Source organism: Mesocricetus auratus, unplaced genomic scaffold (genome assembly GCF_017639785.1).
Source record: "Mesocricetus auratus isolate SY011 unplaced genomic scaffold, BCM_Maur_2.0 Super-Scaffold_100676, whole genome shotgun sequence".
Lineage (NCBI taxonomy): Eukaryota > Metazoa > Chordata > Mammalia > Rodentia > Cricetidae > Mesocricetus > Mesocricetus auratus.
Window position 1 is genome coordinate 123,612,137 of NW_024429266.1, and position 26,740 is coordinate 123,638,876.

The 26,740-nt window shown below is 39.8% G+C and overlaps 1 long non-coding RNA gene across 1 annotated transcript; it reads right to left on the bottom strand.

Moving 5' to 3' along the window:
* LOC121136721 lies at positions 1–26,614 on the bottom strand. Its single transcript, XR_005873805.1, has 2 exons — positions 26,392–26,614; positions 1–316 (listed from the first exon to the last, which is right to left on the bottom strand). It is a non-coding gene; the product is annotated as an uncharacterized LOC121136721 (long non-coding RNA).
* Positions 26,615–26,740: the final 126 nt, after the last annotated feature.

The window sequence follows — 26,740 nt, forward strand, 5'->3', positions numbered from 1 at the left end:
TCTGATAAGGTGATTTTTAATCAAAAGGTTCTGAACATGAAAGTGTCGGTAGGAAGCATTTTTTTCTTTTAGATCTCTAGCCACAGTTTCAAATTAGCTGTTTTTCCCCCCCATCATTTCTGTGATATTTACATTCCAGGAGCTGAGTCAGCAGAGGAGTTCTTAGAACCAACCGGTAAAGCAAATGCTTTGCTCAGGGACCCTGCAGAGACTTCAGGCCTGGGCTGCTGAATGCTTTGCTTGCTGGTGGGTCAAGTACATCATCGTTCTGTCTTCTCCAGTTTTTCCACTCCTCTCCCCACCTCCATTCTTGAGGCTAGAAATAGACAAAAACTTGTTACCCAGATAGAGAATTAACAGTTCTAGCATAAGATCCTTAACCCTCCACGGACAATATTTTCCAGTCTCAGCAAACAAACAACAAAAACAGGCACTGTACCCACCTGCCTCTGCCATGCAACCAGGCACAGTCCCTTCTTGCCTCTGATGTGTGCCTGGAACAGTCCCCTCCCTACCTCCGACTTGTGCATTTCGTTTAATTGTTAACATGGGTGGCAGTGAACATTCTCAAATGGATAACTAAATACACTTATTAAATAGTAAGTGGTGAATATATGTTACAAGGAGAAAACAGATGAAACAGTAAAGAACTGGTTTGAATAGTTTTACTTGTCCTAGCACACACTGGCTTCTTGGTGTGTCAATTTGGCATCTGGTCCACCTGTGTAGGGAGATGGTAGATTGTTCGCACCGGCCTTTGGGGCCAGCTCTAGATAATGGCCCTTTGTCATCTCTGTCTCCATTTAAATTAGAAATGGTGGCCTTCTGCTGCAGCCACACCAAGGGAGCAACCCCATGGCTCCTGAGCATTGCTGTCATTCTTGTCCTTTTGGCTTCCATCACTTCGTGAATGGATATTACGTACTTTCTTAGCATTTGTTGTCTGTCTGCGTCTCTGCTCTGTTCTGCTGCGGTGGTGACTCCAGTCTAAACTCCAGGAGATCAAGAGCCCTACTTACCTCTCCCACAACTCTATTTATAGTTTATCCTAGGTGTTCAGTAAATATTTGTGGGATTCTGGGAAGCATATAACTTCCTAATCAAATGTCATACTCAGAAAGTAAAGCTAGCTGTATTCAACTGTAAGAAAAAATTTATAAGAAATGAAAAATAAATTTATATTTTTGCCTCTTGGTTTTTATTAAAGAAGGCAACAGATTCATTCTATGCACATTAGTTTTCTAGTAGGTAGGGTAGGCTTATACTTTCAATAATTCAGCAGTTTGATTTTGCTGTCTACATATGCATAAAACAGGTGCTAAGTGTTCTCATGCCCGCCCCATTTATCCATCCAAATATCCAATAAGTGGCAAATATTACTATGACTATTGTTGATTGTTATATTTGGAGACTAAGAATTATTGACATTAATTAACTTACCCAAAGTTGCAGTGCTAATCAAATGTGGAGTATGAGTCTGAGACCAGTTCTGTGGGACTCACAAAGCCAGTAGCTTATTTCTTCATTTCTTGAGACATGGTCTCACTGTGCATAGCTCAGGCTGACCTCTAACTCACCAGCCCCCCTAGTGTTGGGACTGTGTACATCTCCTGCCACACTGGCCACCCTGATCAGAATTACTTTATAATAGAGACTCTTACCGGAGCAGGTGCTGCTGCTATATATTTTCTTGTTTACACATCTTACTGAAGCAGGTGCTTGCATCTCTGTATGTCCTGTTTACACAGGAGAGCCATGGTTTTGGTTTTCATTAACCATGCCCTCTGTTTATGGGGAAAGCAAACAGATGGCTTTCCTCCCCCACTAATGCTTTTGTTTTATTTTACTGAAGTGAAGATGCACACCTTTACTCACATGTTTTCTAAGATTTATTTATTTTACGGGAATGGAGTGATTTGCCTAGATGTACGCATACAGACTACATGCATCAGAAGAGGGGGTTGGATCTATGAGAACTGAAGTTACAGGCAGTATGGAGGCATCGCCATTCAGGTCCTGGCAACTGAATCCAGGTCTTCTCAAGACCAACCACGTGTTCTTAATCACCGAGCATCTCCTCCTCGTCCACACGTTTTTCATAATGAATTTTCAAACACAATAATGACTTGTTCTCAGATGGTTGCACAAGGACTCAGAAGAACGTGAAGGGAATGAATTAGAATAGCGTCCTGCTTCTAAGACGGATGGTAAGATCCTATTGCTGAAGACAACATTTTTATATCCCACTGACCACAGGAAAGTTAAGCTGGTGTACAACAAGAAGTTTCGCCCCTAGTGACTTCACCCTCTTCGTGGTACTGGAGGGTACTCTTCTTGCTGTCAGATAGAAGGTTAATCGACTCAACTACAAATCCCATGCCCTGTAATAGAGATCTTCCTGAGAGATACTCTGGTGCAGTAAGTGGCACAAATGTTGTGGGAACAACCAACCACTCCCTGACTGGATTTAAAGCAGCATTCCATGGGATGGAACCTGTGTCTGATAATGCCAGAGTGGCCAAGAGCCTAACACTGGAGAAACCATGGCTTAGGGGAAAGCTAAATACTATTGTTCTGCTGATGGAACAACAAAGCAATAAAATGATGACTAACGACAGTCCACTCTACCCGTAGATCAGTGCCACACTCCTCAGATAATCTACATGTGGCAGTATATGGGAATCTGACTCAGAGACTCACAGCTGGACAGTGTGCAGAGAGCGAGAGACTTTGATTTGTCAGTCCTAAGTGGGATGTCTTCATCAAACTTCCCATCAGGGCTCAGGGAGCTGTGTTTTAAGAGGAAGCAGAACGGTTTTGAGAGCCAGAGGGCATGGATGACTCCAAGGAAGCTGTGTCTTCCAGACACAACAGGACTGATGCACACACGGACTCACATTGACCATGGAGCATGCACAGGGTCTGAACAGGTTCAAGCCAGATGGGTCCCAGCACAGAGAGAATGAAGTGGACCTGGGCTCCCACCTCTTAACTGTCTGCAGTTGACACCTGTTTCAATGGAAAATTAGTTTTTTTTCAATGGAGTTTCACTGAGTATATTAACCATGTTTCAGGGTAGTCCCCATATCTAGGAATAGTTGGCCAACATGAAGTGAATGCAAAGGGATTTTTGTAGACCTTTTTTCCTCAGGGTGCTTTGTTTGGGAATTTAAAAAATCATATTGTTCCTTTGCTTGTATAGTTTGTTTTCTGTTTTTGTCTTTCTATATTTGTATTTAAAGAGAGAGGAGGCAGGACTTGGGGTTGGGTGGCTGAGTAGCTCGGGGAGGATCTTGGAGGAATGGGGGAGGAAAGTGTGACCAGAAAATATTGTATGAAAATCATTTCAATATGAAAATGCAATTACATCATTTACCCATTGCCTCTCCTCCCTCCTACCCCGTCTATGTCCACCCTCCCTTCACATGGCTTCCTCATTATTAATTGTGGTGTTATTTTTATGATCTAATAAAGCCACTGAAGATCATGATGCAAAGCTAGTCACAGCTGTAGAAGCTGGGCAGTAGTGGCATATATCTTTAATCCCAGGACTCAGGAGACAGTGGCAGATAGATCTCTGTGAGTTCAAGGCCACTTAGGGCTACATGAGATGAGATTGGATCAGTCTAAAAGAGAAACAGAGCTCACACCTTTAATCCTAGCACTAAAGAGATACATAAGATATGATCAGGATCTCAGATTGGGACAATTAGTCTCCAGGCACATTGAGGTTGGGATAGTTCTAGCCTTGATAGAAGTAAGAGCTCTCTGGTGGCTTGGCTGCTTTGCTTTTCTGATCTTCAGCTTGAAGTCCAATATCTGTCTCTGGGTTTATATTATTCATACTACAATTAATAATTTTATTACATACTTACATATGTGTGTATGCATATATTCATGTATATGTGTCACCATTTAAATACAACCTGCTGAGTTTGTTCAGTGTTGCCTGCATGTATGTATTTCTAAGGCTGACCACTTGATTTTGGATAACCAGTCATGGAGAAGACTAATTCTTCCTCTCTCTACAGCTTAATATCTTGTAGCTCTTTGCCTATGGGTACAGCCCAGTGAGATTTCCCCCATCTGTGTTGGGATATTAGTTTATGTCGGAACTCTTCAGGTCTTGTTTAGATCACATGAACCTATGGTGGACAGTGAAGATCCATATATTGAAATATTACAAAGCCTCTCAAACCACCTGCAGTTTCTGTGTCAGTTTAATACATTCACAAAAACATTGATTTTAATTAAGACAGTTGATGACACAACACATGGAGGCATTAAAGAAGGCCTCCCTTGAAGGCAGCCATGATTTTAGTAACAAGGAAGAGAAAAGGTGCTGGGGATGATGAAAATGAGAGAAAGAGAAACTTGCCAGCGGGAGGAGGAAGAGCTAGTAACACTAAGAAACGGAGGAGAAATATGTTCACAATTTACTAGACCTGCTAACCTTCTAAAAGCAACCAGTCTTTTCCTCTCAAACGTATTGTATGCAGGTATTTGCATACTGCTCTCTGTTTTGCAATAAAAACTGAATTCCTTTCACTATCTGACTTCAACACTTCCAAACACGGTAAGGGGAAGTCATCGGGTAAAACGTCCAGAATGTGTGTGTGCTAATTTGACTGGGTTTGAGAGAGAATGAAGAATGTTTAAGGATACAAACGCATGCATATTGTTGAGGTAAACCTTTTATTGACCTGGAGATGTGAAGTACTCTTATTTTAAAATTTATTCTTGTGAATGAACACACATTAAATATAACTGCCCATTCTATATGCTTCTGCACTAACATCCTCCTTTTAAGATATTTTTAGAGAGGCAGTCAACTAAACCTAAGCAGATATTCCCTAAGAGCACTTGACATTAAGGCAAAATGATGCCAGCCTCCTGCTTTAGCAGCCATGACAGGCTGCTGTGCCTGCCTGAATTTGCTCCTCCTCCCAGTCACTAGGAGATCAGATATCCCCGTGGCAAGGAACCAATCAGAAGTTAGCTGATTTGCTTTATGGAAAAAGTGGTATAACAGCGATGTGTAGAGCATAGCAACTCCCCTGGGCGGGCCTATATGCCATAACAACCAGTTGACCAATCAACACAGGACAGGCCATCTAAGCCTGGAAGTGCATCAGTCCTGAGACTGTTGGGTACCCCTAGACACTCGACTTGCCCTACCCAATAAGTTCCCCTCCTCGCAGTCCCTTGGGGTTCTTCTTATGCTAGCCACCATGTTGGACAAGTTAATGCAGTTAGCTCATTAATAATAAAAGACTCTTTGCTTTTGTATTGGAATGGGTCTCTTGGTGATTTTGGGGTTCATAATTTGGGCACAACAACATATCTTCAGTAGATGAAAAAAGTAATGAATTGATTGGATATCACACACAAACAGTCATATGCCCTGATTTTGAAGAATAAGGAAATCATGTTACTACAAGTAGATTGCTATATTTAGGCACCTTATTCTATAAAGATATAATCTTTCACTAAGTTCCAACATTTTTAAAGATCCAAGTTAATTTGTTAGCATCAAAAAACATATGTAAAGCAAAGTGCACTCGTTGTCATTGTTTTTGTGAGTGCTCCTATATAAAGGATACCCAGTTTTAGAGAGTGTGCGAATGACTAATTCTCATTGCTGTGAGAACAGACCTGGACAGAAACAACTGTGGAGAAAGGACTGATTGTCTCACTGTTCTGGGACAATGAAGACACAGGGGTGTTCATGGCAGCAGGACACAGGTGGATTGCTGTCATTGCAGCAGATCAGGAAACAGAGAACCACAGCTGAAATAGGATTGGACTGAAAACCATAAGGACCAACCCCACTGGCCCACTTCCTCAGCCAGGCCCTGTCTCCTACAGCTTCCCAGAGAACCACTACCAAATGGGGACCAAATGCATGAGGATCCAAAGCACAGCATTCTTTCTGTGGCTCCCAAAGGTTCAAGGTCATCTCATGGTGCAAATGCATCCAGTTTAAATTCAAAACTCTCTATAGGTTTACAGCTACAGTATTTTTAAAAAAGATACCACAATGTTCACAATCTCTTCTGAGATTCAAGGAATCTCTTAACTGTGAAACCCCATAAAACCAAAAAAACCTAGTGATGTACAGTTCCAATAAACAGTATCATAGAAGAAATGCTCCCGCCAGGCAGTGGTGGCGCACGCCTTTAATCCCAGCACTCAGGAGGCAGAGGCAGGCGGATCTCTGTGAGTTCGAGGCCAAAACAATACAGAGAAACCCTGTCTCGTAAAACAAAACAAAACAAAACAAAAAAGAAAGAAAGAAAGAAAGAAAGAAAGAAAGAAATGCTCCCCCCTCCAAAGGAAAGAATGGGAGGAGAGCAAAGACAGACAAGACCAAAGAAATACCAAAACCCACCAGGGGACACCAAGCCCTAGAGCTCCACATCTGACATACGCTGCTCAGGCTCTCATCATCTGGGTGTGGATGGCTTTGGGTAACCCTGAATCCACAGTGCTTCTGCCTGCAACATGAGTGTGCTCTCACTTGGGCTGGCTTCCCTCAATAGCTGCAGCTTTCCCAGGCAGACATCCCACACTCCTGGCGTCTCCATCATTGGGAGGGGTGGGGGGCTTTGCTGTAACTTACACTTCACCTTCACAGCTTTATTCCCAGCCTACTCCGTAGCTACATGCAGGAAACATGACCTTGTCACTTACTGTCTGGTCACAGCAGCTTTCTGGAACTTCGGTGTGAGCCCTCCTGGTTCTGAAGCTCTCATATTCTGTATGCCTGGTGGCCAGAATTACCATGCTGCTACTGCCAGGCTCTGCCACCGGCAGGATGTGGCCCTGTCTCCTCTTTCCATTGCTGCCACAGAGTCTAAGCATCTTGGCAGTATCTAGATAATAATTTTTGGCAAGGCACTCTGGATGCTCTATATTTGCAGGTACTCTTTATTTTTAGAGACATTTTCAAAATAATTTGCATTTGTTAGGCAAGATCCTGCCCTCAGATCACCTTTCCTATTACCACACTAGAACATACAGAGTCTCACTAGACTTGTTATTGACCTTGGGGATAGGGAATTACAACCTGTGTTCCAAGTTAGATCTGACCACCAGCCTTCAGGAAGCCAATTAAAACATCCAATTAAAAGTGGAAAGCACCAAAGGAGCATTTACTCAATGTGGCTAAATTGTGACAAAGAGACCCAGAGAAGCCAAATCCTTCCTCTGGGTCCAGAAGTGAAATCAAAATTTAACTAGAGGGCAGCTGTAAGCAGTCCTGGTCAAGGGGTGGTCTGGGCATTGTCCTATAAAGTTTCCTGGCAAGTTGTTTGAACTATGTGAGATCTCTTTCAGGGAGACAAGGTAGCCCTCTAACTGGCACCCTTTCCTTTATCCAGCATGAGATTCCACAGCCTTTCATTTGTCCATGTTCCTTTCCTCGCCAAATTCACATTTTTTGGTGTCTTCCCACCCTTTCATCTCTGGATGTTGTTATCAACCTAGCTAAAATTAATGAGTACAAGTCTGGAGACAGCTGGAAAAGTGTGCCATTCAGAAACATTTTTCACCAAATAAATTAGCTTATTATTTTGATTTCAGCCTCACTCATGTTTTCAGAACACAGAGAATACAGGAAAATACTTCTCTAGACTGTACCATGGATGGCCTGTTCCCCAATTCTTTATAAAGGACCTGCTCCCCTTTGAAAAGTAATGTGTGCAGTTTTCACTGTCCACATTTCTGGCAGCATGCTGGTTTACTGAGCTCCCACCAAAATGAACCATTGGGTTTGATTACAGCATTCTAGGGCTTCACCAACTGAGACCCAACTGTTCAACACCAGAGACTATGGGTCTTTCAGCATCCAAATCATAACAAAAATTTTACAGCCTTATCCACACACCTAATTCTATTTATGGCAAAGCATTTTTCTCAGTTGCACTTTCTATAAGCTGTCTGACCTATATTTTGAGGCTGTACATAGATAAAAATAGAATCCTTTTAAATATTTATGAAATACAAAGTATTGTTTGATGCATGTATATTGACATAGCCATTTGAATTTAAGAAGATCAATGATGGAAATTAAATATAATCTCATTGTTCTTATAATTGGTGTCTCCCCTAAATAATGGCTCCAGAGTTTACAATAAACACATAATTTAAATGGTTCCAGCATACAGTGGTTCTCTGGAGAAGCATAGCATCTTTGTTAGGAATTTTACATCAACATACAATTTGTTAACCATAAAAGTAATGATTTTTATGTCAACAACTAAATATGAAATTAAATAAATCAAGTGATAAAAAATTTGTGTACCTTTCTCACTCTCTATTACATCTCAAGGAAAAAATACACAGAACTTTTTTCTTTCAATTTGTATGTATCTTTCATGTTACTTTCCATAAATAGATTCTAAATACACAAGTAGTATAAGTATTTTCCATTTTTATGCATGAATCTGGAAATCATTTAAGTTTCCTGGATGAGGGCTCATATGATGGTTCATGCCTTTAAGACCAGCATTCTGGAGGCACAGGCAGGCATATCTCCGTAGTTTAAGGTCAGCTTAGTCCATATCATGAGTTCCAGAGTAGCCAAATCTACATAGTATGACCCTGCCTCAAAACACAAACTACTGCAAAATACAGAAAAACTTCCAGGTGATCAATTCAATCTTATTTTAGCTTAGTAAGAAAAGTAAAAGCAAATTTATAGATACATTTGATTTCATAAAATTTATTAAAATAATACTTTTGAGTAGAAGAAAGATTTAAATATTACTTGAAAATCAAAACATTAATAAAATTTTCAAAATTCAAAGAATGAGTAAACATTGCACTGTACTTGTTTAATGAAGTCAATCCAGTCTCTTTAGAGCTCAGGCTAGATATTACCTGTGTGTGTGCTTGTTTGTGTGTGTGTGTGTGTGTGTGTGTGTGTATGTGTGTGTTATACTCATCTCTCTCTCTATACATACATACATATATACATACATGCATACATACATATATATATTTACTTATCTACCTTTCTTTTAATTTTCCATTCTTTTGTCTTTAAACTATGTATTTTTAACATTTTTATTTCCATGCTTTAGTGCCTTGCTTAGATTCTCTCTCTCTCTCTCTCTCTCTCTCTCTCTCTCTCTCACACACACACACACACTGCTCCTAGCTTTGTAGATTATGTTTACCTTACTTTTTATTAAACTGAATTGGGCTAAAGGATTGTACAGATAGCTGGTAAAAAATCATTCTGGATATATCTGTAAGGCTATTTGTCAAGAGTTTAACCTCTTATATCAGTATGTTAAGTAAAGATTACCCTCATTGTTGTATAATGTATGTTGAGGTCCCTAGAAGAACAGAATACTGAAGAAGGGCATGCATCTCCCTCTCCCCTTCAGCACTAGCCCTACTGGCTCTCTGACTAAATAGCGTTATGCCAACATATTCCTTCCACCTCTGTTCTCAGAGCCTCTGAACTTGGACTGAGTTGCCCTACTGGTTTTACTGGTTCTCAGGATGATTGAGGGCAGACTATGAATTCCTCTAGTAATCACCTAGACAATTCTGTAAAAAAGGCTTTCTTTTGAGTTCTCTGCATGTACACATGTGAGCATATTCATAGATAGTCCATTTATTTGCATTATATTTCAACATGAATTTTTGTACTTATCAATGCATTTTCTACATATAAATGTTATATATTACAATATTTATATTATATTTACACTGTAGTTCTTTATATATCTACACCTGCGTATTTATATAGTTATTTGGTGTGCATTTTACACATACATCTATACACGCCCATATCGCTTTTGTCTGGAGAATATAGATTTTGTACAGAGCATGGTTCTAAAGGAATAGAGTTGTAAGAATTATTTTTCTGAATCGATTCTGAGACTTCTGGAATTTTCTCTCTAATCTGATTATATTTAATGCTGTAAATTTCCATTGATAAAGAATATGAAAAAGTCTGTGGCATGCAGTGTTTATAGACACTCTCAAACTGGCTTCTCCTAGTCAGCTACATGAGTCTGTATATGCTATTCAATGCATTCTTGAAGATTCAGTGAAGATGGTACCATTGATTGCTGCTCTCAGAGAAAGAAAGGGAGGAGCACTGTGATCTCCCACACAAGAACTCATATAGGGAGCATGAGTTTGCATGTGTTCCAGGAGGGAAATCCTTGCTTCTGTAGCTGCAGTTTCAACTGAAAATAACACAAATCCTCACCCCCAATGGCTGAAGGAAAGCACAAGCAGAACTTCTAGTTTTGCAGAGTGTCTATTGACAAAGTGAGAGCATTGGTTGGGAAGCAATGGGAACTAGGATGAACTGAGATGTAGATATGTAGAACTCTCCATGAAGTGAGAACACTGAGCCCCAAATTCCAATGAGAGTTTTCTGCAAGTGGTAAAAACACTTCCCACACCTGGCAGAATTGCCTCCTCTGCAACAAAGTAAAAGTGACTTCCCTGTTGTTGTTTTTTCACTCTTTATTCTTTGAGGGGCCCACCACCCAGCTTCCAAATAAATACATGGAGTCTTATTCTTACTTATGAATGTCTTGCCTCAGCTTGGCTTATTTCTAGGCAGCTTTTCTTAAGTTGTCCATCCCATTTACCCTTTGCCTCTGGGCTTTTATCTTTCTGCCTAGTATTGGCCATAAAGCTTTTTATTAGACCAATCAGGCATTTTAGACAAAGTAACACCGATTCACAGAGTTAAACAAATGAAATGCAAAACAATGCAACATATCTGACTGTTTTTAGCAACTAAAGTCGATGCTTTTCTTCAAGACCTGTAGCTTGACTCAATACAGCAAGCCTGTGAATACAAATCTTGGGCCATGAGGAGGTATGCATAACAAACAAGAGCTACTTCAGTTTTTCAATTTATGTGTTGGGAACATGTATGCAAATGGATTTGAAAAGTGGTAGAAGAGATGTAAACTTGAATCATGCCAAATGCATTTATATGCACTCATTGAATAGATACTCTGTATTTAATACATTGGAGCTTGAGGAGTTTGGGAGCACTCCACATCTGGGTTTTGGTGGTTAGCTGAAACAGATCAGAAGACAGTCCATTGCTGTGATATGAATCTAGTTTTGCAAGTGTTTGCCAAATGTTCTCTGGTTGTCATCTTGGTTGTAGTGGGAATGTGTTGAGTTGGTTATCAAACTTTTAAGAGGCAACACCTGATAGAACTTAATTAGGATATTGAGAGATCCACACAAGTGGATTAATTTTGTTCTCAGAGTGGGGTGGGTTTTGAAGGAGTTAATTCCCTCTAGAATGGGTTACTAGTCTGCCATCCCCTGAATCTTTGCTTACTGTTGTCTTCTGTCTTCCCTACATACCCACACCATGTGAGTTCCAAACAGGTAACAGTACAATACTTTTCCATACCTAATACTTTGAAGTAAGTTATCTCCTTTTATTTATAAGATAACCACCCCTAGGTATTTTGCTACAGAATTACAAAATAGACTAGGATACTGAATGTGAATAAACTGGAAATACCTGACCTCCCCTGATTTAATGTAAACGTCCAAGGCTAAAGGATATTGTAATGCTAGAGTGGGTTTGATATTTGTATATATGTATTCATATGGGTAGAATCAGTATCTTTTATTAATAATTTGAGAAATAGATTTGTGATAAGATCCCTAGTGTCCTTAATACATTGTGATTGTACATCCCTGGGAGCCAGATCTTAAGGTTGGAACTGCAACCACTCATTTAGAAAACCTTAATACAATAGAGTAATGAGATCCCAGGTTGGTAGTAGCCAAGTGGCAGCCCATAATGTATAAATAAGATCAGCACACTTACTGTAATGAACGGTAAAGTCAAAGCAGCAATCAACAATTTTGTTCAGGCAGAATTAGGATATTAACCAGCCAGAAAGAAAAGAAAAGGTTCCAGAAGAAAAACAGAAATCAAACTGACTAAATTCTTACCAAATGATATGAGAAGAAAAGTCACAGTGAACAAAAAGAATCATAAAAGAGCCCAAACCTCTCCATCATTTCCGAGATATGAATCTGTCTCCAAATCCAGAACTTTTTGCCTGAAAGTGAAGCTGAATCCCCTGAAAGATATATTCCAGGACGTTTTCAAAATGTTGTAAGTAATCCTTTCATGTCAGCTTTCTCCAACAACGTTCCAACGCTTTCTACCAGAGCGAGTGTGTACTGGGAGAGTAAAGTAAGAAGCTCTGTAGGTGACTAGATTCTAATTTCAATTGGCTCAGTGTACCCCTGTGACTGAATTCCATTCATGGATGTTAGATATCTATGGACTTTTACCCCAAGAACGTCTCACAGTTGGTCCAGCCGTCCTATAGTTTCCCCCTTGTTTTTGATATGTGTTACTGGACAAGCTTGAGTAGTGCTGAAAGAACTCTCAGTTGGTTCCCAGCCCTGGAAAGTGAGGGCTATTGTGGTGAGAAAAGCCAGAGGAAGCTGTCAACACGCTCCAGGACATTAGTAAAACAAAGTAATGCTGTATCTCTGTAGGGATTACAAAGATGATTCTACCACAAAGACTTGAAAGATGTCAGGGGTGTCAATTACCACCAACCCCCCCCCCCCATTTAACTCTCTTATTTGTTTTGCGTGGATGATGGATGGGTCTTGAATAGCAACAGCAGATTACAACAAGCATGAGAAGATAGAGATTCCTGTAGAAGCTATCACACCGATGTAGTTTGACTCTTTTAACCCAGTCATCTGGTACCTAGGTATGTAGCAATTTATTGTTCATATAAATCCTACATTGCTGTATGTTAAGGATCAACAGCAATGCTTTACTTTCAGCTGGCAAAGCTGGTGTCTTAATTAGAGTTTCTATTACTGTGATAAAACACTACGTTCCAAAAGCACCTTGGGAAGGAAAGGATTTATTTCCTCTTATAGCTTGTAGTTCACCATCCAGAGAAGTCAGTGCAGGAACTCGGACTGGGCTGGAACCTGGAGGTGGGAGCAGAAGCATAAACCATGAAGGAACACTGCTTTCTGGCTGGCTACCCATGGCTTTCTCAGTCTGCTTTCCATGCTTCTAGGAATGGTCCACTTAGAGTAGGCCAGGCCTTCTCTCATCAATCACTAATCAAGATAATGCACTACAGACTTGCCTACAAGCAAATCTTATGGAGGCGTTTTCTCCATTGATAGCCCCTTTCCCAAAATGATTCCAACTTAAAACATTCCAGGATGGCTTAGAATATACCTTATCTGTATTAGGTATATTATCAGCTCTCTAGCCTTATGTCATAACTTGGTTCACAGGAACCTTGACCATATTTCCCTTCCATTGGTCAAGTGGACTAGTGACATTATGCTGATTGCATGTGATAAACAAGAATTAATAATTAATCTCAATATATTGATAAGGCATTTGCATGATAATGGGTTTGGATAATTTTTACTAACACTGAAAGACCTTCTACTCAGTTAAATTTGTACAATACAAATGGTGTGGGGCATGATGAAAATTTCTAAAAGACAAAAGGCATGCTGTATGAGGTTGCACACTCATCTAAAAAGAGCCAAACATAACACATAGTAGACATATTTGAATTGTGAAGTAATATATTCCTCACTTGTATGTGTTACTCCAGCTTATTTCCTAAACAGTCTGAAAAGATTCAGGTAGTATTCATTAGAGCACAAAGTAAGAGACAGCCTTGTAACAAATTCAGTCCGCTGTGCAAACTTCTCTAGTTTTGGGATGTATGGGTTGCTATTTTTTATCTTTCTGTAGACAATTTTAGATGAATTACAGTGAAGGTGTTACATATTTGTGAGTAAGTCCTTGACATAGATAATTGCTTCCTTTCAATGGTCAATTTTTCCTGCTTCTGAGTCTTAGGACAAAGGGAAGATTTGACATCACACTGCTAAGTATTCATAAAATTTATGTTACCCATCTAAATGGACTCTCATTTGACATTCCAATGTATAAATTTAGGCATACATAGCAACTCACCATCATGACATACAAGTGGAGCATGTAAACATAACTGGACCCACACAGGTCCTGAAAGCACAAGTTACAGGATGACATGGCCTAAATGTCTATGGTATCCATTCTCATAAAGTCTTCCTTTTTTTACCTTCCTTATGGAATCAAAGGCCATTCTCTCTGATAAACTGATGATGGTGTGGGACATGTTGAAAATTCTGTCAAAGATAAAGTGTATGGAAGAACTTGAGTCTTGTTTACAGATGGCTCTGCATGATGTGCATCCAAATGTGGACAACTAACTCATCAGTCTCTCCCACAACCCTGAAGCACAGTGTTGAATTGATATCCATCCACAGAGTAGAACTCCACAAAGATATTCTCAGTAGAGGCTGACCTTAGCAAAGGACATTGTAGTATCAAGTATAGTTTATGATAGCCTATTCTGTGGATGTTAGTCGAGTCTTTCCCTCTGCACCCCTGTCACTGCCTAATGGATTCATGAAAAAAGGGGTCCAAAAATAGAGTGATGGAGATGAGATATGGGTTCAGGAACATGGTTGATAGGGTTATGGCCACCATCCTGTGTCCAGTCTGTCAGCAGAAGTAGCAGCAGCAGCAGCAAGACTAAGTCCTCAAGACAGTAGTATGTTTTCTCAAATACTGAGTACAATTGATGGTTTCATAGTGGAAGAATTGGTGTTTTTTCCTTCAGTAAAAACTTCTTCTGGATACATATATGCCTTCTCCTGCTTAAATCATCACATGTGAAAGTATAGAAGGCTGCATATACTTGTGGTAATTACTTTTGCATTGCTGTGATAAAATACCTGGCAGGAATCACTTACAAGAAGAAGAATTTAGTTTGGCTTGTGCCAATTCATGAGTTATATGGTTTTGGGCACCCTGGCAGAACATTGTAGCAATAGGTATATGTGTCAGAATATCTGTTCACATCAAAGCTCATCAGGAAGTAAGAGAACAAGACAGGAAAAGGCAGTGATAATATCCTAAGGACCTGCTGTTAGTTATCTACCAGGCCTCTTCTTTTATGGTTTGCAGAACTTCCCAATGGAGCAATACCAGGTGGGGATTAAGTGTTCTGATCATGAGCCTATGGGGATGTTTCACCTTTAAATCATAACAATACCATCACCAGTATTTCAGTGTTGCTTCTGATCCAGAAACATGTGTCATAGCAAAAGAATTGTGGCTAGGCTTTCAGAATTTACTGGTCTTCCCATGTTCCCCATTATCCTGAAGATGTTAACATAATAGAAGAGTGGGGTGATCTTTGGAGTAACTCATAATGCTGAAACAAAGTTCTCCAAAAATCGGTATGCATTCTGAGTTATCAGTCAGTATTTGTTGCTACCTCTTCAAGAGCGGGGACTTATGGGTGTTGGGTCAGGGCAAAAAGGGGTAGCTCCACGTAAAATCTAGACACATCAGAAGAGATCTGAATCCTGTTCTTGTGATTCATGCTCTGCTTTCCCCATGAGACACAACAGTGAATCCACACAACTGGGAGGTCAGTGGCTGGCCTACTTTTGACTTCTCTTGCTTCTTCATTACCAAGCCAAAAAAAGTTACAGTATTCTGTGTTTGATCTAGACTATTAAAGGAAACTGGAAGAGATCCTTAGGGTACTCAGGTGTCTCTACAGTCACACATCACTTCATGAATGATGGGGATATGTCCTGAGAACTGTCATTAGGCAAACTTACCATGTGTGAATACCATATAGTATACTTCCATAAGCTTACATCATATATGTGTGCCACTGGATGCAGCTTGATGTAATCAACAGACACAGTGTTTGCCAAATGAGACTGCTGCTGGCAAAACACAGCTACTGTTTTTATAATAGTGAAAGGATTCCATTTAAAGTAATGATGAAAAGTACAGTATAGTATATAGACAAAACAGCAGCATAGAGTTTCAGCATCATTATCAAATAGTGGGACTGTATATAGACTGCAATATTTGATTAGTGATATAACATGCATGTTCTCAACAGAATCTCCCTTCCTACACGAGCCATGGTTGTGATAGAATTGCCATGACTCAGACGTCACCCCATAGATACAAATTTCTAGCTCCATTATAATCTCATGGGATTACAGTCCTATGTGCTGCCTGTAGAGGGGATGTTATGCTGTACTTCATTTTACTTCCACACTCTGTGTTTTAGGTCACAAGAATACTACAACACCCAATTTAGGCAGGGCTGCTAAAAGCCCAAAGTTGTTTCTGAGTAGGTCCATGGGGGATATTTCTGGTCAATTTTGCTCATGTGATAGGCATGATACAAATTGTTTAGGGTTCAAATGGAACATAAAGGCAGAAGAGAGATAGAACACTCCGTATAGGCTTGGACATTTGTCTTTGCTGTCCTTATATGTCATTGTCTCTGGCCCTTAGGTCTTTAGATTTGAACTGAAGTATACTATCAGTTTTTATGGCTCTCTAGGGTTCATCTTGCAGGTTTGAGACTTCTAGACCATGGCAATCCTATGATACAATACACATGACAATTCTCTTCATATGTTGTGGTTTCTTGCATATCATTAAGTGACTATAAAATTTTCAGGGTCCTTTTAGTCACATGAGATTATACACAATACTGTATGCTATTCTTAATAGTCCTATTTGATTTATGAGACTGTATAACCATGCCCTGAAATTCAGATCACTGGAAATACTACTGAAACCACACAGGGTGGGCCTGTGTGTGTTTTTCTATGTTCCTCTGACAAACCCTGACTGAGTGAACAAGCATTTGGAATCATGAGATACATATTCTAGTTAGTGCATGCCTTATAATACTGAGATTTATTAGACAATTCTTCACACCAAGATATTCAAATAGGTGTTGAAAATGGTAAGAATTAATTTTAGTCAGTTTTTCCCATATCAGCTTTCATAATTAAATATAGTTTTTGGTGTTTTTTTATCAGTGACATGATTTTCATTAAACAAATATTTATTGAGGGTCACTATGTGCAAGGCATTCCATCAGGCAGAAGAGAAAAACCCAAATATCCAGGTCATCAGTGTCTTTTACATTAGTGGGAAAACAGATAATATGTAAGAATAAATATTCAGAATATAGTATGTTTTGGATAATGATCAAACAACCAAGAGGATAGGAAAGTAGTTGTGTGTTGGGGGAAAAAGTACTTGTTTCAGATACAATGGCCAAAGATGAGCTCAATAAAAGTCTTGTAAGCACAGCCTGAAGAAATGGAGGACCTCTGCTTAGGTCTAGGGAAAGAACCTGCAGAGAGCTCCAGCAATACTACAGGATGATGATGGTGATGGTGATAATGATGATGATGATGATGATGATGATGACATTAGGAGGGTGCTGAAATGCTGAATCTATAGATCATTCTGATTAGTCAGTTAGGGTGCCATATAGGGGTTTTGAGAACTAAGGCATAAAATGATTCAAATTTCCCCATAATAACTCAGTCAACTGAGTATATACAGCAGGGGCAATGGAGGAAGCAGAAGACAATTACATCTCCATTGTAAATCCATGTGAAAGACGATAATGGTTTAGACCAGGTGATGGCACTAGAACTCTTGAGACCTTGTTAGCTATTCTATACAACGTAAGGAAGATAAGATTTTCTGACACATTGTACATACATCGTAAGAGAAAAGAAAAAGGTACAGGAAGAATGAAATCACCATTGACTAAGATGGTGAAGACCACTGTAGATATACGAGACTTTTGAGAGGGATTCTGGAAGTCTTTTCTAAAAAAAAATAAAAACAAAAAAAATGGATGAATGGATGTATCTTATTTCATGTGCGTCAGTGTTTTTGCCTGAATGAATGTTGTACACGACATGTGTGCCTATGGGTATTACATCCTCTGGAACTGAAGTTATGGATGGTTGTGAGCTTCCATGTAGGTGCTGGGAACCAAAGCCCCATCCTCCACAACAGCAACAAGTACTTGTAAACAAAGAGCCATCTCTTTAACCCCTCTGAAAGTAATTATATATGTTAACTTTGAGATGCATTTTAATGCAAGGAGAAGTGTAAGTGGATCATCCAGACATGCAAGAATCTCAGATATAAACTTGAACGTTATCATCATTCAGATGGCACTGAAACTCTGAGTCTACATGGACTCGTCAGAGACATGCATACTGCTGAGTATGTGTATTTCATCATAGAAGAAGAGCTAATACAGAAGGAAATAAATATTTAAAGCCATGGATTGAACCTTAGGCAACTGTGGAACTGGAAGATGCAAATGGAAGTTCGAGGCTAGTCTGCCAACCGTGAGCTTGAAGCGACTGGTGATCAGATCAAGGGACATGGTAAGGGGAGGGGAGATGAAAGACTGTCCACGGCAGTTAGCTGAGACAAAATTGATAGTTCTGATCCCAGGAGATGCTGTGCACTCGCATCTCTCTTTTGTCACCTCCAGTGTCAATGACACATACGATATATGCAGAAGACTACGGCACACCTCGCAATGGTGCTTACCTAAAACTGGATAGAGGATATCTTGCAGGATCCTACAGCAAGAATTTAAGTTGAAACAGCATCTCATTCCCTGCCCAGAACTTCAGATGGGATGAAGCAGCTGTACTTCATCTTCCTTTTAAATCTCATGAAGACTCCTGGATAGTCCTATGCCAAAATCATCCTAAGAAATATTTAGTATCCACTAGATCAGTGTAGTAGAAATCCACTGCAGTGCAGAATTCATCAAAATGAAATGAGAATCAAGAGTTAACTGCTGGGACATCTGAAATGTGTATTTCTGGACTGTGATTTCCATGAATGTTCATGTGCCCTTTGCATTGCAGTCAGGCTGCATTCAAATTATCCTCATAACTAGCTCAATGGCAACATTAAAAAATAGCTTTTTAAAACTGGTTCTTTGAAAGGTTCATACAACACAGGTTTTCTTTCTTTTTTCTTTTGTTTTTTTTTCTTTTCTTGAGACAGGTCTCACTATAAAGCCTTGGCTGGTCTAGAACTCACTACACAGACCTTAAACTCAAAGATCATCTTGCCTCAGCCTTCTGAATCCTGGGATTAAAGGCATGCACTACTATGCTTGGTGTTCTCCCAGTTTGCTTTTATCATATTAATACCACCAACTCTTCTGCAATTCCCCTTCCCTACCCACCTAAGTGTGTATCACTTTTGTTTGTTTCAATCCTTCAAGACCAGCTTATGTTGTCTAGATATTCTCAGCTGTGGTCTTTAATGGAGAGCAGTTGACTTACCAGGGCCTACACTGTAGATGGAAGTTTCTGTCCTGCCCAGTCCTGTAGCCGTTTCATCCCAAATAGACACATAGAGGTATATATTAACTATACACTGTTTAGCCAAAGGCACAGGTTTCTTATTGGTTCTCTCCCTTAATTAGGAACCCATTTCCATTAATCTATGTGTATCTCCTTCACATAGTCTTACTGTAGAATGTTTGGTCATCCTACCTTCCCAGTAGCTACATGGCATCTCCTTGGTGACTCACTCTCTGCATTCCTCTTCCCAGACTTCTCCTAGTCTGGTAGCCCCACCTATACTCTCTGCCTGGCTACATCCTGCCTGTCCATTGGTCGAAACAGCTTTATTCATCAACCAATAAGAGAAACATATATTCACAGCATACAGAAGGACATCTCCCATCACTATACTCTTAGATAAAAAGTCTCTTCCTCTCCTGTCAGCTAACAATTGCCACTATCTCCATTGCTTGGAGTAGGATTTTGTTCCCAGTTTCTGTCTCCTTACAAAGATTTGGTTTGGCTTGTGCTGTAACAGCTGTGAGTTTGTATTTGCAGCTGCCCTGCTGTCCAGAAGATAATATTTCCTCACAGTAATTCACCACCTGGGGCTCTTCCACTCTCTTTCTCAGTGGTCTTTGAGGAGGTTGCATTATATATGTGCTTCAGTCTCTTATTCTCTACACCTAGGCTAGTTGTGAGAAACATTTATTTTTCTTTTTTCTGCCCCTAGTATTTGACTTATTTAGTGCATTTAATAGCAAATTTGTTGAATGGCTAGTGTCCCTTCAAGTTTGACTTGATGGTCTAAATGAAGATGAAGATGTTTTATGGCTATTAACCAATATAAGAGTAATTAGAAGGTGATACAATTAATATAGATTTGAAGGAACTCTTAAGAGTTTATATGACTTGATTGAGTTGTTCCAATTGAGCTGCAATTATCATTTGTAACTCCATCCAGAAAGAAAGACAACTTATAAAGAATGACCAGGGACAAAAGACTACCAATAGTTTATAGAAAAACAAAGTCTTTCAGATAAAAAATTAATAATAATACACCCCTATTACACACAAATTGTGAACAAAAGAGTGAATGGCAAGACCACTCCTCAGCCTTAATACAGCGCTTCTGGAATACAATGATGGGCAAGTCTTTAAATGGGCTCACTTTGGTTTATGGTTCAGTGGTGTGTAAGGGCAGTGGAGAAGGAGATTGGCAGAACCGTGTGATAACCTCTAATAACCCTCAGTTTTGCATATTCACACATGCTTTCAATGTAGATAGAGCCCACACACATAATGATTTTATTCAGGTGATTAGTAATACTATATTCACAGTCAACCTAAGATAAGAAGACTTTTCTCAACCTCCTAACATAATCACAGGATTCCTGTAAATGCAGAGTTTTCTCTCGTTGGTGGAATAAAAAGAAGGTAAAGATGTATATTGTAGAGATCTGAAGTTAAAGAGCCACATACCTTGGAAACAAAGGTCTCAGTGCCTGAAACATAAGGAGAAAATTCTGCCAGGAGAATGAGCTTGGCTGTGACTGTGTACCTCAGAGGCTCAGCACAAGAACCTGTCTATACAATACTCTGATTTCAGGCTTGTGATGCTACATAGAGATGTGGCCAGGCCTTACTGCATTTCCAACTTACAGAACTGTGATTCAATCAGCTGGCATCACTTTAGAGTATTATGTATACCTGTGAGAGACACATACACAGCAGTAGGACCTAATACAACTAAATTCTACTTCACATGGCTGACTGGAGGGTACAGATGAGGATGCTGAGGCCCTGTCTCATAGATAGCTGGCAAATTGGCGCACGTGGCACCTGTCGAATGGTGCTGAATACTGGGGACATCAGGTCTTCACCTACTTTGTCACAGTAGGTACTTACAACCCAAGAGCAGGTGTCCTAAGAGCCCAGTTACAAAGTGGATGGTGATTATAGGACTAGGAGATCACACACCATTGTCACCAGCTTTCTTTGTCTGAGGTCTTCATAAAAGTTCACTACAGTTGAAGTGGAGAAAACCTAAACCTTAGCACTCACCATTTTTGCACCATAGTGTAAGAAGTATGTGATATGAAGAATGGGTGACAGCTGTATTTAAAGCATGTGATTTAGTGACAAACTCCTTCCCCAACGTACAGTTAAGATTTTATTTTTATCCTTTTGATTGTGTAAATGTCTGTGTATCTGTGTGTGGGTGTGTACCTATGAGTGCAGGTACACACAGAGGCTACCAGATCAGATTCTCTGGAACTGGGGTTACATATTGGCAGATTTGAGTGACCTGACCTGGGTGCTGGCAACCCAGTTCTGGTCCTCTGTAAGAACTATTTGCACCCTTGGTTATTGAACCATCTCTCCAGCCCCAATCTTGTTTTAATAATGTTAATGTTTGGTGGAAAATTGGAAGCCATGTGCTACAAGGAAAGCATTGTTGCACTTAATAGGTTAGGAGCGTCAATCTGTTTGAACATAAAATGCAAATGTACATAATAAGTTTCATATTAACAAATGCCAAGAATATGGACTAACTTTAAAATTAACCTGAATTTCTAAAAAGACTCATATACTAAAAAATGAAGATTAAATCTTTTTAAATATAATCATGATATTTCAACCTTGGTTAATATAGTAACAGTTTAGAACACAATGCTTTATTGCTGTTTTTGACCAAAAATCCACTGTGTGTAACACAGTTATATGTCATGTTCCGTGTATTTGATTTGCTAGAAACCGAAAAACTAGGGAACTAGAATATTCTTATTCTCCCAGATGTAAAAGGAAGACAAAATTTTTGTTATGGGGTTAAAGATCTGATATGTTTTTATATTTTTCAGGGAACTATTACTTTTATTTATATAAGATACTATTAGATAAATGTAAAGAAATGACATTTGTCCTCAGCAGGTCTACACTGACTATTTAACAATATGAGGACCACTATCCTTCATCTTCTGTACTTGAGTGTTTAGAAAATAACTGACCCTCATTAGAGAGTGAAACAGACCTAAGCAAACACACTTTGTAAAGGGAAATGCATTCATTATTAACACCAAAATTTTGATGAAATAGTGAATTGATTCAGAAAATTAAAATGGCTAAAATTTGATATAATTCCATAAATCTAGATTTCACAATATATTTTCCATAAATGACAATAACTGGGAAATGCATTTTCACATTTTAATTACAATTCACATGTCTGTAGCTCCTGCTGTGATGTTTTGTTCAAAAGAAATCTCATTTGTGAAGCTGCCAGTATAGGAGCTGACAGATGGTAAAACCAGTTTCCAGCTTTCCTTACTACTGGTTTAATGTGGCTTAGACTATTTTATTATTGTTCTCTGCCTATTGTATATTTAAGTAGTACAAATACCTTCTCGTTGAAGCTTTACTTTTGCTATTACTGTAATTATATCTATACTTATGTTTAGTGTTAGCTTCATATTTTATCAAGACCCTGTTCTTAGGAATGATTTAGCTGACACTTTATGATGTGTCAAGACTATTTGGATGAGATGTGAACTATCTCATGGGTTCTAGAACAACATAGAGCAGAAAAACTCAAAGTTCACTTTGTTGGATATGACTCATGGATAAGATTAACAAATTAACTCAATAATTTGACAAATTTAAAAAATATTGTGATCAGACAAAACAAATTATTCAAACATGACAATTATATCAGGAGGAGGCAAGAAATCCTTAAGTTGGCTGTTCGAATACCTCATCAGGAGAATTAGAAACCAGAAACAAATACAAGGAATCCACTTGTAAGGATTTTTCAGATATCATAATAAATATTACCTGAAAAAATTCAGAGGCATATCCTCAAAGGGTATTAGTGTTTGCAGCTTTCCCTACCAGGTAAAAGGGGAGTCTTGTTCCCCAGCCTGCCTTACAGGGTCAATCCTGGGTGTTGATTCTTAGGACAGCAGAAACAGCTCACACAGTGTTTAATCTACTGATCTGAGTTTAGTTTCTGTCTAGCTTTCTTCATGAATTTAGAAGCTGCTGTTGTGCTAATCTCTCTCTCTCTCTCTCTCTCTCTCTCTCTCTCTCTCTCTCTCTCTCTCTCTCTCTCTCTCTCTCTCTCTCTCTCCCCGTCTCTTCATACACACAATTCACTAAGCAACAGTCACCATTCCTATGCTTATGAAAACTACTTTTTTCTTGTCTACTGTGCATTATCATCTGGCTTATTATCCCAAATAATGTGTTTCCACATTACAATCACAATTTTGATGCTCTCTGGACCCAGAACTGCAGGTGAGTCAATCTCATGCTTTATCCATTCACATCTTGAACCAATTTTTGTTCCAGTCCTGCTCTGCATGAATGCTGTTCTCCCCAGGTACCCATAGGCAGCTTTCATGGAATAACAGTCATCATAAAGAACAATAATGAGGAAAGAAAAAAGACTTGCAAATTATTTAAAATTTGTGTGAGTGTGTATGTGTGCATGTGGAGGCCAGAGGTTAATGCCAGGTCTCTTCCTCATTTGCTTTCCACTGTTTTTCTTGAAACAGTGAAACCTCAATGAACCTGGAGTGCAAAGATTTGCTTAGACAGGCTGGCCAGCAAACTCCATGATCCTTTTGTCTCTATCTCTCCATCACTGGAATTATAGGTGTGCACTGCTGTCCGTGTCTGGCTTTTCTGTGATGCTGGGGACCAAATTTAGGTCCCCATGCCAGGTAGCAAGCACTTGGCTACTGATCCATTACACCAATTCGTTTTAAAAATCATTATCCCCATTGTCTTGCAAATATATTAAGGTTAATTCAGTTTCTAAATTATTTTATGACTGGTGATGGAGTTGGAAAGAAAGAAAAAAATCTCTATTATCTTTTCTCAGTCCTACTTTTAGGTTTTAGTGGAGCTACTTAGGAATTTCTAATTTGGCTCCTCTCTGTGGTGGGACTGCAGTGCACATAAGGGGTGCACGTATATAATTGGCAACCTAATTTTTCTGCTTTCATCAAATACTGCAATGCCAAATCTTCATTCAACGTGCCAGTTAAATACACTTGGGAGCCCAACAGCAGCAAGCACGTAAGAGATGAAAATGAACAAACTGGAAAGAGTCATTAGCTTTCTGTTTTTCTATCACAACAAAAATTATAGCATTGAACGTGTTGCAACTGGGACATTCTACTTGAAAGACGAAGCAATCTTAAAAGAGAATAATTTATTTACTAACTTTCTCAAGTGTCCATTAGAATTTATAAATGAGGTTTCTACATAGACTCTTTCTTAATAAGACAAATAAAATGTAGCTAAAATGAATCAATTTTATGGAACTGTGTTTTAGGGCATCTCATATGCCTTTTATTCTAGTGCATATGAATTCTAACCTTTATTTGGGAAAAAATCATAAAAAAGAAAATGTTGGCTTTAATGTCTTAATGAAAAAACAAACTGACAGATTGCCATGGTTCTCACTCATGAATGCAATTTGTAAGTGTGAAAACTGCAGTCATCTGTAGTTATCAGAATGCCCTTAAAATATTTTGTATAATTTCAAAGTATGCATTGCAGAGTAATAGTCCCTATTGATCATAATAAGGCAAACAGAATCAAGTTAATAAAATGGTTAGAACTTGCTCAGTATGATCAATCACTGTCTTTCTAAAGTGGACAGAACTTAAAAAAAGTGTCTTTTGACAGCTCGTAACTCACCAGCTGAAAATGTTTAGAAATAACTGTTCTACAAAACTGCCTTTTACAGTAACCACAGATTTCTTCTACTAAAGACTGTGGTGAAAACGTTCCTAAGTTTTCCAACTATGAGTGCAAGCATTTTCTGACTTTTAGAGTCCTTGCCTATTCCTAAAAGTGAGCACATTTTAAAGCTCTTACACTGTGAAAGGCAAGGGCTGGGGGACACCAGAGGGTGCCAGGTCAGCTCATTAATAAGCATCCAAAGTTCTGAGGAAAGGCTTAGGATTTGTGACTGATGAGGTAGTTTTGGATGGACAGTAGAGTGAGAGCATCCTGGTTGTGTCCTCCTTAGGTCTTGATGGCATGTCTGAACCACTCTCAAAGACTGATCACATGAGACATGGAAGAGTTGGGCATGGGAGCATCAGCTTGAGAGAGGTAAAACATAAAAGGCTTGGGGTTGGGGAGATGGCTCAGTGACTAAAGTGCTGCTTGTTGCATGCATGAGGACCTGAGCTATGAGCCCCAGAACCCAAAGATGTACGCTACCACGAGGGAACCCCGTGACACTTACATGTGCTCATTGACAGAAATGTTAAATATGTAACTGTCATAAGTCACACAAGAAGAAAAATGCAGTGTCAACCTTGTTATTACCCTCCCCCTTCTTTCTGAGTTTCTGGATTTGTCCTATGTAATGATGATGATGATAATAATAATAGTAATATAGCAGAGTTATTCTCATAGAAGAGCATATAGCAATCACAAAGGTCCATTCAAAAGGTACACTTTGACCCCCCTCCCCCACCTCCTTAGCTACATCGCAGAAGTCAGGTGGACTAAGCAGAACATGCATACAAATATGCACACATACTTGAAAGAAGCACAGGCTGATGTTTGCTCGCTGTTTCCCAATTAAGTAGTATATCAGACCGTGAAGACCTTGTACCTGGAGCAAGAAGCTTATAAAAGGTGCCAATAGGTGAACTCTGCTGTAATATATATATATTACATACATCTCGAAATGGTCCCATATTCTAGCACTGTGGGCTAAACGTTTCTCATAGTTAAATGGTTTCCGTGTGTTGTACTGTCTGCTAAAAGGCATATTAGGAATGGAGGCGAAGAAGAGGATGGTTGGAAAACTGCTGAAGGCCCAATACAGCCTTAAAGAAAATGAGGCATTGCCAGGGGAGGCAGGATCACCAGGAAATAAATTAGGTAAACAACTGCACCACGCATCAGAAATCTTTTTCATCTCCAAAGTGGCAAATTTTCTCCAAGGGGTCATCAGTCAAATGGTGTCAAACTGGTCACTGACTCTGGAATGCTTCCCTGGACCACGTGTGAAGGGAGAGGAGTCCACTCCCAGCCAGTCCCAAGGCTTCCATTCTTACAATTGACCGCCACGAACCACAACTGGGGGGGGCGGGACCTGTTTAAAGGAAAAGGAGGCTGGCTGCTTGTTACCTTGTTAGCTAGAGAGTTGTCAGGACGATCGCAGGGCGGGTGGCACGGGAAACCGGGACAGAGCATTGCAATTAGCCCTATTTCCAGGAAGGGAAAGACAATATCATCCTCCTTTCAGAGTCCAGGCACACTGCTTCCCGAGCCTCCAGCGTCCCGCCAGCCGCGCACCGGGACCTGCCCAGGGGACTCGCAGCGCGCGGGGATCCGGCGCACCGCGGGCTCCGCTCCCTCCCCCGATTCGGCACACCGCGGGTGTGCGCGTGTCGCCGCGCCAGGCTGCGTGCGCCGAAGCCAGCGACGCGGTTGGCCAGCGCCGCCCTCGGGCTGCCCCCGCCCGGCCCGACTCGGT